Source organism: Dendrobates tinctorius, unplaced genomic scaffold (assembly GCF_039654945.1).
Source record: "Dendrobates tinctorius isolate UK_male_01 unplaced genomic scaffold, ASM3965494v1 ptg000082l, whole genome shotgun sequence".
In the NCBI taxonomy this organism is placed as follows: domain Eukaryota; kingdom Metazoa; phylum Chordata; class Amphibia; order Anura; family Dendrobatidae; genus Dendrobates; species Dendrobates tinctorius.
In genome coordinates, this window is record NW_027361750.1 from 20,000,855 (window position 1) to 20,019,302 (window position 18,448).

Below are 18,448 nucleotides of genomic sequence, written 5' to 3' on the forward strand. Positions count from 1 at the left end.
TTTCATGGGTTAAGTTTTTATCTGGAATTTACTGACATGAAAACATAACAGCGGGATGCTCGTCTCTAAATAACACATTACTAAAATAATAAATGTTTTAGGCAGAAATGAGCATGAGAAGAGAAAATATGAAGGAATGAGGTATTTTGTAATTTTGGCAGCGTTTTAAGACTTGATGACACCTTGGGATAGTGGTTTGTCCAAGAGCAGAATTGATATAACAGAAAAGAGTCTAGGAAAAAATGTTACAAGGGTTGGCCATTTTTAGAAAATCTTCATCCCCTGCTGCATTTTATAATAAAAAAACAAAACACACTTTACTCACTGCACCTGGGTCCAGCATTGAGTCTCTGCCACTGCTCTCCGCATCTGGTATTGGCCGCGGTTCTGTGACGTCGACTGAGCAGCAACCACCTAGTGAGGTAGACAGAACACCCCACCCAGAGCCACTGAGCTCACTGCTGCCGAGCTGCACTGCACAGCTCCTTTGGATGTGCAGTTGCCACTGTTGAGTATAGGAATTCAATTTGTAGTACGTGGCAGAAATGTACAATAGTTGGAGACTGGAATACACTTCTTTCATTATCTACTCCATTTGTGTATGTAAATCATAACACATTTGACAACCATACTCTATACTTTTGTGGTCAAGCTCTGCCTGCATAGAGTAGGTCTGGCAAAAAAAAACCAAAAAGTTTCAATATTTTTGTGACATTTCAAGAACTTTTACGCCAGAAAACTGGCAAACACTGCTGGATGAATTGTATACTAAAATATGCTGTGGGTCCACCACATTGACCATATTTACACTTTATATCTCATTCAGACTTTCAATTTTCAAGTACAAATGCTATCCGTATTTTTCATGGACAGCACTGGTACCCATGATAGTTTATGGGGCCATTCACATTCAAGTGTTTTTTTTTTATGAACCATGAGGTCTGCGGAAAATCATAGAGACATATCCGATTTTGAAACAAGGGTCAAATCAAATTCGTCAATGCAAGTCAATGGGTCAGTGAAAAATCGGACCTCACTTGGGTGACTTTTGAGTGCAATCCAATGTTCACTGACTGTCAGAAAGGAAAAGGTGGAACTAAAAATAATGCAATGTTCTGTGTTAACCTGGATTAATAACTGGAATATCCATTAGTCATTTTTAGAACTTTAGTTTTGGGTACAAAATACTTTATTTTTATTTTGTCAATCAAATTACTATTTAGGGTAAATAGATGTAAATATTTATGTCTACCAAAAAAATTGAGAAAAGTATTCAAGGTGTGATACCTTTATTGACTAACCAGAGAAATTATATTTGCAAGCAAGCTTTCAGGGCTCAAAAGGCCCCTTCATCAGGCTGAATTACAAGTGAATTACCTGTAATTCACCTGTAATCTAGCCTGCTGAAGGGGCCTTTTGAGCCCTGAAAGCTTGCTTGCAAATATAATTTCTCTGGTTAGCCTATAAAGGTATCACACCTTGAATACTTTTGTCAATTTTTTTGGGAGACATAATTATTTACATCTATTTTTCTGGCTAACACGGTACCACAATTTTATTTTGCATTGTGCCTCTTTAGGGTAATAAACTGGTCTGTATACTATCAGGTTTCAATCAGATGTCAGTAATCTTTCTCGTACGTAAAGCATGGACCATTAGTCGACAGTGTTTTGGATCCATTTTTTACCAGTGTTTGGTCAGCTTGTAAGTTTTGTAAGTTCTTTACATCAATAATTAATCAGTCACTTTCACTGATAAAAATAAATAATGACAGACAGCACAGGGTAGAGCACTTATGCAATACATGGGCTAGCCTTGATTTTACAGATCCATAGGCTTGTAGGGGTAATTTTAATCTGTGACTTAGATTAAAAATGGTTATGCATCTGTAATATTTGTAGACCATTCGGTCCACAAAAAATACTGACTTGTGATTGTGAACAGTCCCATAGACCATCATGGGTAGATCCTTGAAAAATATTGATAGAACTTGTACATGACTCACAGACATCTGAATGAGGCCTCAAGAGAAGATGTGACTTACTAGCATTAAGCATGATTTTGTTTTGAACAATTCAACAGTCACCAGAGTTTAAATGGGGACTCCAAATTCCCTTAAAGGGGTGTTCTCAAGTTTGAACATTTTCTTCTATGTGAAGGATAGGAGGTAACTTTCTGATCATTGGGGTCTAACTGCCGTGGCCTCCACAAATTCCGAGAACTGGAGCTTTTAATAGACCCCGAGTGGAGTTCGATAATGAGCACTGACCAACACAATTAGGTCTAATTAATCATTAAACGTGTCCAGCAGATAGTTGACTATAAAAGGGGTAGCAATCTAAAAAAAGACCTTCCTATTTCATGCTGTCAGCAATGGCACCACATGAAAGAGAAATCTAACAAGGCCTCAGAAAAAAAATATTTACACAGATAAGGTGTAGGCTACAAAACAATAAGCAGAGATTGCTTATCGGTCAGAATACTGTAACAAAAGTGATGCAAAAATGTAACAAGATGGAATTACCACCATCTCACAGAGACATTTGGGCCTACCACAGGCGTTAACACCTAAATAGAAACATCTTCTGATGAGAAGAGTTGAAGAAAATTAACATGCATGTTCACTGCAGTTAGATAAAGAAGTCGAAAGCCAAACCTGGGTGATCATTTCACATGACACAGTCTGGTGTACATTACACTACAGAAGAATATCCAAGAGTATAATTTCTCCTTGTGGAGAATGACATGCTAAGCATGTCGAGATGAGGAGACTTAAAGCCGCAATGCTCCTCTGGGAAATATGCTAATTATGCAAATTGTCTCTTCCTCTCTGAAGAGACAATTGCATAATTAGCACTACAGAAGAATGACATGCATATATGTTGTCCATGAAAGATGCCTCTCCTAAATCCCATGGACAAAACAATCTGACCTCAATTTGCAGACGCCCATGCTGAAAAATATGAAAGCTACTGGGAGTTTATGTTCAGGATTGATAAGACCAAATAAATGTTTTTGGAACTAATGGCTCTGCAAAGGTGAGGAATACAATGAAAAATACATGGCATCTACAGTGAAGCATGGTGGTGGCAGTGCCCTTATGTGTGGCTGCAAGAGTGCTCCTGATGTTGGCATCTACATTTCATTGATGGTATCATGAATTCACTGATGTACTGCTTTATGTTAAAAGAGAAGATGCTACCATCATCCTGTGCCCTTGGTAGACATGCACTTTTACAGCATGACAATGATTCAAAACACACATCTAAAGCTTCTGCTGCATTTCTCAAGAAAGAACAGGGTGAAAGTGATTCAGTGTCCATGTATGTCTCCTGATCTGAACCCAATTGAACACCTATGGGGAATTCTGAAGAAAAACGTTGAGCATCACTCTCCAACCAGCATCCATGTGGTAAAAGAAGAATGGAACATTGTAGATGTTGCAATATGTCACCAACTTGTTAATTCCATGCTTAGAAGACTTGGTGCTGCCCTTAAAAATCATGGAGGTATTGCAAAAAAATAGGTGTAGTAGTTTTTGATGTGGGCTTATTAACTTTGGATCAACTAATTTGAGTACAACTGAAGATTTTGTATTAAAAGTTATATTAACTTTACTTTCATATAGCGGGCTAAAAATGTTCTATGAAGCTCAGTCTTGTCAAAATGTTGGTAATTGTTCTTGTGTTTACATCAATTAAGGAATTTCCTTTTAAAACCGTGTGGGGGCATCACAACACCGAACTAGACCCCAATCAGAGGACCATAAAACATCCGGACTCCTTATCTATGAACTGGTCCAATGTTTATATTTATGCTTCTCCCTCTCCAATATTGATAGTTCTGCTTCACGTCACTTGTCTTATCTATTGCATTTTTTCTAGGCTGTATTGTGCATAAATATGTGACTTCAGATTTTGTATTAGTCTAGCCTGATGAAGAGACCTGAGTAGTCTCGAAAGCTTGCAATGTGTTACCATCTGTTCAGTTAGCCATTAAAAGGTATCAACTACTGAGGACTCTCAATCCTGAATATTTTTCTTGTGTTTAGTGAGATATTGATTCAAATATTACTTTTTAATGGGGATGTACTCATTTATGCTGAGTATTTGTGTGTATATGTGCATATATATATATATACATATAATACATGTATGTGCATGCTTAAGTATCTAATTTCAGAAAGCAGAACTTTACAAGGCTTGAAACCTTTGGAAGGGTAACCTTTCTTACATTCAAAATATTTTTTTTTAATGTGAATGGTTAATGGACAGCAAAAAGTAGCCATTACCAAAATGAGGTACAATATATTCACAGTTAAAGTGAATGACAACAAATTAAGATTCTTCCAATTATTATGCCATTCAGCAGAATTCATAATTTACTGCAACAAGACATAAGCCCATCAGTAGGGGGTAATTCATTAGTAACATTTACTGCTTTCTTGTGTATCGGCTCTCCACTCCTACCTGTGCCTTCACTGTGCTGACCTGTTCACATTTGCAGATTGGCAAATAAAAATATCTATGGTATTATAGTATGCGCAGTAGTAAATGAAGCCTTTTGTCAGCAGTTCATCCACATATTATTTATTTATTACATTTATTACTAATATAATCCATATTTATTCCTGTAAACACCTAAGAGTATGTAACATCTTATAATCTGACTCTATTGATCACTGTTTGTAAAAAGTCTTGGTAGGATTGCTGATAGCATCATATTATCCAGTGAATTGATTTCTTCTTCATTTTCTCATTATTTTACTGAAATGAAATGTTTATGTCACATTTTTTAATCAAGCTTTTAATCTATACTAATATTTCACTGTGAATTTGAAGCTGTTTATACACATTAAACTGGAGTAGGTTGGTGGTTGCATGTACAGATATTAGTCTATATTGGCTTTCACAGTTGTTTTGATTGATCATGCGCTTTCAGAAAAAGTTCCTTTAATCCCTTCCCAACAAGCGCTGTACATATACTGATTTCCTGCAAGCTGCCATATGTATTTGGCACCGCAATCGCGCAGTCTCATGCTAAGCGCCGCAGCAGTCGGGTGTGGGTGTCAGCTCTATGTGAGAGCTGACACCCTGCAGCGATGCCCACAATTGGTGCTTACATTGATAGTGGTCGTTTAACCCTTTCGTGCCAGAGCCTGTTTTTGCCTTCGTGACCGGGCCAATTTATACAATTCTGACCACTGTCACTTTATGAGGTCATAACTCTAGAACGCTTCAACGGATCCTGCTGATTCTGACTTTGTTTTCTCATGACATATTGTACTTCATGATTTTGGTAAAATTTCTTTGATATGACTTGCGTTTATTTATTAAAAAAATGGAAATTTGGCAAAAATGTTGAAAATTTTGCAATTTTCAAACTTTTAATTTTTATGCCCTTAAATCAGAGAGTGATAGCACACAAAAGAGTTAGTAAATAACATTTCCCACTTTACATCTGCACAATTTTGGAAACAAATTTTTTTTTGTTAGGAAGTTATAAGGGTTAAAAGTTGACAATTCTGCATTGAAAAAGTCAAACGGTACGCCTTCCCTTCTGAACTCTGCCGTGCACCCAAACAGTCGTTTACCCCCACATATGGGGTATGGACGTACTCAGGACAAATTGCACAACTTTGGGGGTCTAATTTTTCCTGTTACCCTTCTAAAAATAAAAATTTGGGGCGATTGATCATTTTTGTGGAAAAAATGATTTTTTATTTTCACGGCTCTATGTTATAAACTTCTGTGAAGCACTTGGAGGTTCAAAGTGCTCACCACACATCTAGATAAGTTCCTTAACCCCTTCATGACCCAGCCTATTTTGACCTTAATGACCTGGCCATTTTTTTGCAATTCTGACCAGTGTCCCTTTATGAGGTAATAACTCAGGAATGCTTCAACAGATCCTAGCGATTCTGAGATTAATTTTTCATGACATATTGGGCTTCATGTTAGTGGTAAATTTAGGTCGATAATTTTTGCCCTTATTTGTGGAAAAAAACGGAAATTTGGTAAAAATTTTGAAAAAGTCGCAATTTTCAAATTTTGAATTTTTATTCTGTTAAACCAGAGAGTTATGTGACACAAAATAGTTAATAAATAACATTTCCCACATGTCTACTTTACATTAGCACAATTTTTGAAACAAATTTTTTTTTTTTTAGGACGTTATAAGGGTTAAAAGTTGACCAGCAATTTCTCATTTTTGCAACAAAATTTACAAAACAATTTTTTTTAGGGACCACCTCACATTTGAAGTGAGTTTGGAGGTTCAATATGACAGAAAATACCCAAAAGTGACACCATTATAAAAACTGCACCCCTCAATGTACTCAAAACCACATTCAAGAAGTTTATTAACCCTTCAGGTGCTTCACATGAATGAATGGAATGTGGAAGGAAAAATAAGCATTTAACTTTTTTTCACAAACATTTTAATTCAGAACCAATTTTATTATTTTCACAAGTGTAAAAAGAGGAAATGAACCCCAAAATTTTTTGTGCAATTTCTCCTGAGTACGCCGATAGTCCGTATGTGGGGGGTAAACCACTGTTTGGGCACATGGCAGAGCTCTGCACTTTCTCAATGCAGAATTGGCTGGAATTGAGATCAGACGCCATGTCACATTTGGAGAGCCCCTTATGAACCTAAACAGTGGAAACCCCCACAAGTGACCCCATTTTGGAAATTAAACTGCTTAAGGAACTTATCTAGATGTGTGGTGAGCACTTTGAACCCCCAAGTGCTTCACAGAAGTTTATAACGTAGAGCCATGAAAATAAAAAATCATATTTTTTCCACAAAAATGATCTTTTCGCCCCAAAATTGTTATTTTCCCAAGTTTAACAGGAGAAATTAGACCACCAAAGTTGTTGTGCAATTTGTCCTGAGTATGCCTATACCCCATATGTGGGGGTAAACCACTGTTTGGGCACACGGCAGAGCTCAGAAAGGAAGGAGTGCTGTTTGACTTTTTGAATGCAGAATTGGCTGGAATTGAGATTGGATGCCATGGCGCATTTGGAGAGCTCCTGATGTGCCTAAACAGTGGGAATCCCCCACAAGTGACACCATTTTTGAATCTAGACCACTCAAGGAACTTATCTAGATGTGTGGTGAGCACTTTGAACCCCCAAGTGTTTCACTAAAGTTTATAATGTAAAGCCGTGAAAATAAAAAAATCATTTTTTTCCACAAAAATGATCTTTTAGCCCCCCAATTTTTATTTTCACAAGGGTAACAGGAGAAATTGGACCCCAAAAGTTGTTGTCCAATTTGTCCTGAGTACACTGGTACTCCATATGTGGAGAAAACTACTGTTTGGGCACACAGTGGGGCTCAGAGGGGAAGTAGTGACGTTCTGGAATCCAGACTTTGATGGAATGGTTTGCTACCGTCATGTTGCATTTGCAGAGCCCCTAATGTGCCTAAACAGTGGAAACCCCCAATTCTAATTCCAACCCTAACCCCAACATACCTCTATCCCTAATCTCAACCCTAACCATAAACCTAACACCAACACATCCCTAACCCTAATCCCAACCATAACCCTAACCACAACCCTAACCCCAACACACCCCTAACCCTAATCCCAACCCTAACCCTAGCCCCAACCCTAACTTTAGACTAACCTTAGCTCTAACTTTAGCCTAACCCTAACTTTAGCCTAACCCCAACTTTAGCCTAACAATAACCCTAACTTTAGCCTAACAATAACCCTATCTTTAGCCTAACCCTAACCCTAACTTTAGCCTAACAATAACCCTAACTTTTGCCTAACAGTAACCCTATCCCTAACAATAAAACTAACCCTAACTATCAGTAACCCTAACAATATCCCTAACAGTAACCCTAACAGTAACCATAACTTTAGCCTAACCCTAACAGTAACCCTAACTATAGCGCTAACCCTAACATTAACCCTAACTATAGCACTAACCCTAACTATAGCCCTAACCCTAACAATAGCATTAACCCTAACTATAGCACTAACCCTAACAATAGCACTAACCCTTACCCTAACTCTAACCCTAGCCCTAACCTGTGTACCTGCTTTTTTTATTTTTTTACTTTTTTGTGACAAGATCGCTGCCTGGCACAGCTGTTGCCAGCAGCGCTTGTCACAGTGTTTCTCCTCTGATCTCGCACTGACAGGAGATCAGAGGACTAGCAGCGTTACTGTGTGACAAGATCGCTGCCTGGCACAGCTGTTGCCAGGCAGCGATCTTGTCACACAGCAACGCTGTTTCTCCTCTGATCTCCTGTCAGTGCAAGATCAAAGGAGAAGTGGCATTACTATGAGTCAAATCGCCGGGAAAGCTTGTTGCTACAACAAGTCATCAGGACCTGAGCCAATCAGGTCTCGATGAGGTCAGAGGTCACAGCAAGCATTGTGCGCCGGGATCCCCCACATTATAAGGAGCGTGGTGGTCCCGAGGGGCACAAAATCACTGACAGTAGATAAACGTCGGCGCTGCACAAAGTCCAGCAAGCGTCGATGTACATCTACCATTGGCGGTCTGGAAGCGGTTAATCCCTTTGATGCCGCTGTCAATATTGACAGCGACATCAAGGAACATCGCAGAGGGAGTGATCAGAGAAGCCAGACGAAGTCCAGAGTAATTCTGCTGCCTCATTATAGTGAATGGATCCCTTGAGGATTTCATCTGTCACGTCACTCAGAGATTTAGTTGGAAACCCCAAAGTAAGTTCTTTGCTTAGAGCACTGGATAAATGTGATCCTAAATGTTATGTAAAATGTTCACAACAAAAGCTTCAACTCAATCCACAAAAAAAGACCCTACTCGGTTTCATCATCTGTCAATGGAAATATAGGGGTCTTCCAAGTTACTGGTAGTGCAAAGGTTCTAGAAAGCAAAATGTCTCCTCAAAAGAAATTCAGCAAATTATCCGCTCCCAAATCTAAATGCCCCCTCCCTTCTGAGCCCCAGTGTGTCTAAACAACATTTAGCACCCACATATTAGGTATGTCTGTAGTGATGAGAGCCCGCCTAATTTACGAGTGCATGTTTCCAGAAACAAGAGCTGGTCACTACAACATACTGGTCACTATAATGGCAGTTTGCAATTTTCACTCTGCAACTTCCACTACTGCTTGTTTCTGGAAAACACTCATAGAGTAAAAATTGTCCCTATACCTGTAGATAAATTTCCAAAGGGGTATAATTTCCAAAATGGGGTTATTTGAGGGGGGTTCTGCTTTTCTAGCACTTAGGGGTTCTGTATATGGAGTCTGCAAATTATTCTAGGAAAATCTGTGCTCCAGGAGGCAAATAGTGCTCTGTCCCTCCAGAATCTTGCCGTGTGGCTAAACAGTACTGTACAGCCATATATAAGGTATTTGTACATTCAGCCAAAATTGTGGGACAAATTTTGGTGCCATTTTTGCCTGTTTCCCAGTATGAAAGTGTAAAATCTTGGGCTAGCACACAATCTTGTTGGTAAAAATGTAATAATTTTTTCTTCACTGCCCAATGGTATAAAATTCTGTGACCACCTGTGGTGTCACTGTGATCACTGTAACCCTAGATGAATTCATTGAGAGGTGTAGTTTGTAAAATGGGGTCATTTATGGTGGGTTCTGATTTTCTGGCACCTCAGAGGCTCTACCAATGTGTTTGGTACCGTCAAACCAGTCCACCAAAACCTGAACTCCAAGATAGCACTTCTTCCCTTCTGAGCTTTGCACTGTGCCTCAAAAGTAGTTTTCAACCACATATGGGATATCAGTGTACTCAGAAGAAACAGCAAATTTTGGGGTATATGCATAGTGGAAATATTGTTCCCATTGCCCATGACTTTTTTAGCATCTCCACTTTATTTGCAACATACGTTGTATTACATTTGCACACAATTATGTAGTTTGAGTAATAATAGAATGTATTTGCATACAGATGGCTTTTCTGAAAACCTTGCTCACACACAGCAAACTTAAAATTGTTGCCACTGGATTTCCATTTGTGTAGTTAACATTTGTAAATGAAATAAGGTTTTTCTAATTATTGTAGGAAATTTGTATTAGAGGTATTTTTACTGTGGTGGTCTTTGGGAAAATAGCCACTAGAGGCAGCACATATTGAGATCTTGGGAGCTAGGATCTCAATCTTTGCATGCACCGCCTCCACGGACAATTTCCCCGACTACACCAGAGTGAAAAATATGGGAAGTGTGGGAACTCCTGTGATTTTATGAAAGCTGGGAGTCTGTTGCAGCCTCACACTGCTGAACACCCATTCCTTCCTGCCCGTGGCCCGCAGCATTTCCCCACTCCTGCCCACATTCCTGCAGCCAGCTACATTGAAATTATAAGATGAACCCCCATTTTTCCCAAAAATTTGTGGGGAAAAAGTACATCTTATAATCTGAAAAATACAGTGTAATACTAAACCTATAAATATGATCATATGTATATGGTTTATAACATTGAGCCATGAAAATAGAAAAAAAAATCACATTATTCCCACAAAAATGTTTTGTAGCCCAAAATTTTGCCCAAAGGTAACAGGTGAAAATGGACCTTAAATTTGCGAAATTTAATACAGGAGGAAGATAAAGACACTGGAGGCAGTGGAATGACCGTGGCAGGGGTAAAGACCCTACCCACAGGTCCGCCCCACAGGCCCGCCACCGATACAGGAAGATATGATTGCAGGTATCATTTTACATAGTAACATAGTAACATAGTAACATTTTTATTAAGGTTGAAGGGAGACTTTAAGTCCATCTAGTTCAACCCATATCCTATCCTAACTTGCCCTAACATATATTAGTATAACGTCTGTACTTTACTTAGCAAAATCCTGCTGACAGGTTCCCTTTAAGTAGGTGGCCTATAGTATAAAATGTATCGTAACAACTGCCCCAGAAGTTTAGGTCTAGATGAAGATGTGGTCTTTTGAAAGAGGTGGTCTGTTGGAGAAGCTTCACTGTTTAGTGAACGGTATCAAACAATTAAGTTAAGTATTTAGATACATGCTGGAAATATTCAGCTAAGAACAAATTACATTTTCTTCTTCCAAAATGTCATAAAGTGGAATGAAGAAAAAAAATCTGGATAGTTACATCTCTTTTTATGCAACTGGCTGCCTATCCTTTGGAATATTTATTGCCACTTGTATATGCATAGTGGAAATCGTGTTCCACATTGCCCATGACTATTTTAGCATTTCCAGTTTATTTGCAACATATGTGTGTATTACATTTGCATACAATTATGCAGTTTGAGTAATAATAGAATATATTTGCATACATATGGCTTTTCTAAAAACCTGGCTCACGCACAGCAAACTTAAAATTGTGGCCACTGGATTTCCATTTGTGTAGTTAACACTTGTAAATGAAATAAGGTTTTGCTATTTATTGAAGGAAATTTCTATTAGAGGTATTTTATAATTACTGTAAAACATTGCATCTAATTTAATGAAGAAGGTAAGTGAATGCTTTATATATGGATGGTGGGAATAAGTTATTCCAGCTTAATACTCACTTGCTGCTGTAAATCAAACTGTGCACAAATAGCAAATGATTCACCATAAAGCAGGACTGTAATTATGGATTCTTTTTTCCTAATCTGGCTAAAATGAAAGCTTTGATTATCCCTGCACTAGGTCATTCCATAAGCGAGCCTGTCGAGATTTTGATCACTTATGACTGCTAAACTAATGCGGCAGGCAACTTTATTTTATGACCCTAATATACAATGGGAACAGAAAGTATTTAGACCCCTTTACATTTTTCACTCTTTGTTTCATTGCAGCCATTTGGCAAATTCAAAAAAGTTTATTTTTTTCTCATTAATGTACACTCTGCATTCCATCTTGACTGAAAAAAAACGGAAATTTAGAAAGTTTTGCAAATTTATTAAAAAAGAAAAACTGAAATATCACATGGTCATAAGTATTCAGACCCTTTGCTCTGCATTGAGTGGAAGCACCTTTTGCGCTAGTACAGCCCTGAGTCTTCTTGGCAATGATGCAACAAGTTTTTCACACCTGCATTTGGGAATCCTCTTCCATTCTTCCTTGCAGCTCTCCAGTTCCGTCAGTTTGGATGGTGAACATTGGTGGACAGCCATTTTTAGGTCTCTCCAGAGATGCTCAATTGGGTTAGGTCACGGCTCTGGCTAGGCCAGTCAAGAATGGTCACAGAGTTGTTCTGAAGCCACTCCTTTGTTATTTTAGCTGTGCGCTTAGGTTCATTGTCTTGTTGGAAGGTGAACCTTCGGCCAAGTTTGAGGTCCAGAGCACTTTGGAAGAGGCTTTCATCCAGAATATCTCTGTACTTGGCTACATTCATGCTTCCTGCAATTGCAACCAGTCATCCTGTCCTTGCAACTGAAAAACACCCTCACAGCATGATGCTGCCACCACCATGTTTCACTGTTGGGATTGTATTGGGCAAGTGATGAGCAGTGTTTGGTTTTCTCCACACATACCACTTAGAATTATCACCAAAAAGTTCTATCTTCTCATCAGACCAGAGAATCTTATTTCTCATTGTCTGGGAGTGCTTCATGTTTTTTCCAGAAAACTCTTTGTGGGCTTTCATATGTCTTGCACTGAGGAGAGGCTTCTGTCGGGCCACTCTTCCATAAAGGCCCGACTGGTGGAGGGCTGCAGTGATAGTTGACTTTGTGGAACTTTCTCCCATCTCCCTACTGCATCTGTGGAGCTCAGCCACAGTGATCTTGGGGTTCTTCTGTACCTCTCTCACCAAGGCTCTTCTCCAATGATTGCTCAGTTTGGCTAGATGGCCAGGTCTAGGAAGACTTCTGGTGTCCCAAACTTCTTCTATTTAAGGATTATGGAGGCCACTGTGCTCTTTGGAACCTTGAGTACTGCAGAAATTATTTTGTAACCTTGGCCAGAACTGTGCCTTGTCACAATTCTGTCTCTGAGCTCCTTGGCCAGTTCCTTTGACCTCACGATTCTCTTTTGGTCTTACATGCACTGTGAGCTGTGAGGTCTTATATAGACAGGTGTGTGCCTTTACAAATCAAGTCCTATCAGCTGGACTGCAATGGAGGAGTAGAACAATCTCAAGGAGGATCACAAGGATATGGATAGCATATGACTTAGAATCATAGAATCATAGAATCGTAGAGTTGGAAGGGACCTCCTGGGCCATCTGGTCCAACCCCCTGCTCAAAGCAGGATTCGCTAAATCATCCCAGTCAGATGTCTGTCCAGCCTCTGTTTGAAGACTTCCATTGAAGGAGAACTCACCACTTCTCGTGGCAGCTTGTTCCACTCATTGATCACTCTGACTGTCAAAAAGTTTTTTCTAATATCTAATCTGTGTCTCCTCCCAAATTTGAGTGTCTGAGCAAAGGGTCTGAATACTTATGACCATGTGATATTTCAGTTTTTCTTTTTTAATAAATTTGCAAAAATTTCTACATTTCTGTTTTTTTTCAGTCAAGATGGAGTGCAGAGTGTACAGTAATGAGAAAAAATGAACTTTTTTGAATTTACCAAAGGTTGCAATGAAACTAAAAATTTAAAGGGGTCTGAATACTTTCCGGACCCACTGTAAGTCAATACTTACATCTGAAGAGGAACAGTTACATCCTTTCTCTGCCTGCATCTCTGGAGGTGGAAAAGGCATACGATTGGGGTTCTGCGTTGTCCAGGACTTAGCAATTGATGACCTATCTGTTAGAAAGGTTAGATAGGTCATCATTGTGAGATCGATGGGAGTCCAACATTCGGCACACTGACCAATCACCTGAAAATTTATTCGGCAGCAGCAATAACTAAATGATGTACGGGAAAACATACAGCAGCCTTGTGCATTGCTTAGTAGGTACTGACATGTACAGCAGTTTATCTATCATTCAAACTTAGAAGAGGTTAACCTAAAAAATTCTGCAAGTTATTTAGCAAAGAGGTTTGTCAATATCTACAAATACATTTTCTCACTAACAGAAACTATTCTTACAGTATTTTTCCTCAACATTTCCCTGTTTTCTTAATTCTTCTTTGATGACAATCATAAAGGACTAGATTGCTTTATTTTTTCTTACTAATGACCTTTTATTGAGTAAAGCAAATTCACTGTTAAACTGTGAACAAGACCTGAACAAAACCTTTCCTAGATCCTGATCGTGCAAACGATTCAGAACTGGCAGTTCTTTGGATGCAGCACATGTTTGCAGTGTCCAAAGCACTGCTGTCTATTGAACGTAGGTGAATCCACATGTTTTCACTGAACTGACTCACGTCTCCACAAGAGAAACTGACATGCTGCTGTCTGGAAAGACATGCTGCATGTCCGTCTCTGTCAGAGAGTCCTCACAGCAAGTGGTACACATGATTTCAGAATTTACAAGGCTGCAGTCATATAATGTGACTGTAGGCTTCTAGTTTAAGACCAGAAAACACCTTTAATCCCTTCACGACCTTCGCCGTACAAGTACTGCTCTGCGGGAACTGCATTTCTGCCCGGAGCAGTGCTAGTACGGTGGCACGATCATCGCGTGCGGGTGTCAGCTGTATGTGATAGCTGACACCCCACAGCAATGCCCGCGATCGTTGTTAACACCAATCGTGTGCATTTAACTCCTCTGATGCCGCTTTTAGTAGTGATAGCGACATAGAGAAGCATCGCGCAGGGAGGGGGCTCCCTGCGCGCTTCCATCGGAATAACATGATGCGATCGCATTATTCTGATGGTCTCAATGGAGACCCCTGGCACTAAGATGGCTGCAGGGTCCTTCCGGGTCCTACAGGGAGGTGGCTAGTGAGTGCCTGCTTGCCTCCTCCCTGCCTGTCAGATTGCTGATCTGATACTGAGCAGTGCTGTCAGATCAGCAATCTGACATTATATAGCAATGTCCCATAATGGGACAATGTAATAAAATAAAAAGAATACTATAATGTGTACAAATAAATTTTTAAAATCCCTAAGTAAAGAAAAAAAAATAAAATAAATATTTTTGCAATAAATACATTTATTTATTTAAATAAAAAAACGATAAAAGTAAACATATTTGGCATCACCATGTCCGAAACGACCCACTCTATAAAACTGTCCCACTAGTTAACCCCTTCACTGAACACTGTAAAAAAAACTAGGCAAAAAACAAATGCTTTATAATCATATCGCCAAACTGAAAGTGCAATAAAAGACAATCAATAATCTTTATTTTTATATAGCACTAACATATTCCGCAGCTCTTTACAGTTAATAAACATTATCATCACTGTCACCAATGGGGCTCACAATCTAAATTCCCTATCAGTATGTCTTTGGAATGTGGGAGGAAACCGGAGAACCCGGAGGAAACCCTCACAAACACGGGGAGAACATACAAACTCCTTGCAGATGTCCTTGGTGGGATTCGAGCCCAAGATGCCAGTGCTGTAAGGCTCCAGTGCTAGCCACCATGCTATCCAATCAAAAAGACAGATGTAAATAAAGAAGGTATCGCTGAAAACGTCATCTTGTCCAACAAAAAACAAGCCGCCATACAGCTCCATCTGCAGAAAAATGAAAAAGTTTTAGCTCTCAGAATAAAGCGATGCAAAATTAATATTTTTTCCTATAAAACAGTTTTTATTATGTAAAATGCGCCCTAACATAAAATAAGATATAAATGAGGTATTGCTGTAATCGTACTGACCTGAGAAATAAAGCTGCTTTACCAATTTTACCACATGCTGAATTGTATTTAAAAAAAAACAATTCCTGATTTGCTGGGTTTTTTTCTTTCTGTCCCTCAAAAACTGGAATAGAAAGCGATCAAAAAATGTTATGTGCCCGAAAATGGTACCAATAAAAATGTCAGCTCGTACCGGAAAAAACAAACCATCACATAACTCTGTTGGCCGAATTATGAAAAAGTTATAGCTCTCAAAATATGGTGATGCAAAGCCCTGCCATGTGCCCAAATAGTGGTTTTCCCCCACATAAGGGGTATCGACGTACTCAGGAGAAATGGCACAACAAATTGTATGGAACAATTTTCCCCATTACCCTTATGAAAATGCAAAATATGGAGCTAAAAAAGATTTATATGGGAAAAATTAGATTTTTCTTATTTCTGCGGCACTACGCTATAAACTTCTGTGAAGCACCTGTGGGTTCAAGGTGCTCAACACACATCTAGATAAGTTCCATAAAGGGTCTAGCTTCCAAAATGGTGTCACTTGGAGGTTTCTACTGTTTAGGCACATCAGGGGCTCTTCAAATACGACATGGTATCTGCTAATTATTCCATCAAATTTCACATTCAAAAAGTCAAATGACGCTCCTTCCCTTCTGAGCCCTGCCGTGTGCCAAAAAAAGTAGATTTCCCCCACATATGGGGTATCGACATGCTCACGAGAAATTGCACAACAAAGTGTATGGTCCATTTTCTCCTGTTACCCTTGTGAAAGTAAAAAAATTAGGTCTAAATAAAAATTTTTGTGAAAGCAAAGTGAATGTTTATTTTTCACTTCCACATTCCATAAATTCCTGTGAAGCACTTGAAGGGTTAATAAACTTTTTGATTATGTTTTTGAGCACCTCAAGGGGTGCAGTTTTTAGAATGGTGTCACTTTTGGGTATTTTCTTTTACGTAGACCCCACAAAAAAATTAGAAATCGCTGGTCAACTTTTAGCCCTTATAACTTCTTAAAAAAACATAATTTTGGTTCCAAAATTGTGCTGATGTAAAGTTGACATGTGGCAAATGTTATATTTTACTATTTTGTCTGATTTAAGGGCATAAAAATTAAAAGTTGGAAAATTGCTACATTTTCAAAATTTTCGCCAAATTTCCATTTTTTTTCACAAATAAACGCAAGTCATATCGAAGAAATTTTTACTGCTATCATAAAGTACAATATGTCACAAGAAAACATTCTCAGAATCAGTGGGATCCGTTAAAGCACTCCACAGTTATTACCTTGTAAAGGGACAGTGGTCAGAATTGTAAAAATTGGCCAGGTCAGAAAGGTGAAAACAGGCTGGGTCGCGAAGGGGTTAAATGAGTAGAGTGCATGCTCATCAACTACTTCTTCATTCAAATTCCTCCTCACTGTGGTCATTACAGTGACCATATCCATATGTGGGAAGGTATGTAAGGACACAGTCACTCTCACTTGCAACCTCCATTACTCAGTGATCAGCTGTTTACAAGAAAACTGCATGTTCTAGATTCGTTTACTTTCACTAAAGACACCTATAAAAGAAGGTACATAGTCTAATAACACTGATTCCATGACTCGTATGCTGAATACCTTGACTAAATGAGATGAAAAAACAAGAGGCAAGGGTAAAGAACGTTAATAACATGAAGAGCGACGTATCAGCTGCACTCTTCTGTGGAACATTGTCTCAGTATAATATTTATATAGACGCATTTGCAAAGCTGTTAAACCTAATTATTACTTTGTACTATCAGTTCTTTCTAGTCTCACAACCTAATTGTCGCTGTGCAAGTACATAGAGTAGAATATGCTGTTCTTTTTAATTAGTGGCTTTCATGTAGTCTGGCCTAAAGGGGAATCAGAGCAAAGATGTCTATACAAAGGAAATTAAGCTTGTATAAAAATGTTTGATGTAAAATTTGTTGTATTTAAAGCAGCATTTTCTGGCTGTGATCTGAATGTCCCCATCACAAATAACGATAGTTAAAGTTTTATACTGAGCCTATAACTAAATCATGAAATGTAGATGTGCTTACATTGTCTTCTCACTACGGCTGTGGTATGTAACATTTACTATTATTTAAGAAATCTTTCAACATTTTTAAAGTTATTTGAAGGCATATATTAGACAATATGCAATGTGGATAAATTGCAATTACAGCATTCAGGTTAATAACAGATTTTATAGATTTCTGGCTATTGAAAATATTCTAAGATTAGTTTAATTAATTAGTTGAGCAATAGGTCATATTATTGATAGCATTCGTTAATGAAAATTATCTTCCTTTTCAAGCCCTTTTGGTCCCCCGAGAGGAATCTGTGTGAACCTGCTTAGTGCTTGAGTCACTTAAGAACCACTTGCTAACCTATTTAAAAAAAAGTTTTAAGTCAAGGCCACTGCGCTGTTTTTAACATAAATTATAGCAATGTCTGCTCTACTCATGCTGGTCCAACCAATGCCTTGCAGTTTTGTTCAAACCAGATGACCTCTCATAAATCCCAATTTCAAAGTCAGGTTGGGTTTCCACTTCCTCATCAAAGGAAATTTTTCTGGGGGATCACCCTCTATGTATACAGAACATGGTATTAATCCCTTAGTGACGGAGCCAATTTGCAGCTTAATGACCAGGACATTTTTTACAATTCTGACCACTGTCACTTTATGAGGTTATAACTCTTGAATTCTTTAACAGATCCCACTGATTATGAGATTGTTTTTTGTGACATATTGTACTGCATGTTAGTGGTAAAAATTCTTCAATATGACTTTATGAAAAAAATGGAAA

The 18,448-nt window shown here is 38.5% G+C and overlaps 1 protein-coding gene across 3 annotated transcripts in view; it reads left to right on the forward strand.

The window, feature by feature from the left end:
* The window catches only part of TOX (thymocyte selection associated high mobility group box), a 342,737-nt gene that overhangs the window by 174,047 nt on the left and 150,242 nt on the right, over positions 1 to 18,448 (forward strand). The gene's annotated exons all lie outside the window — the stretch shown is intronic.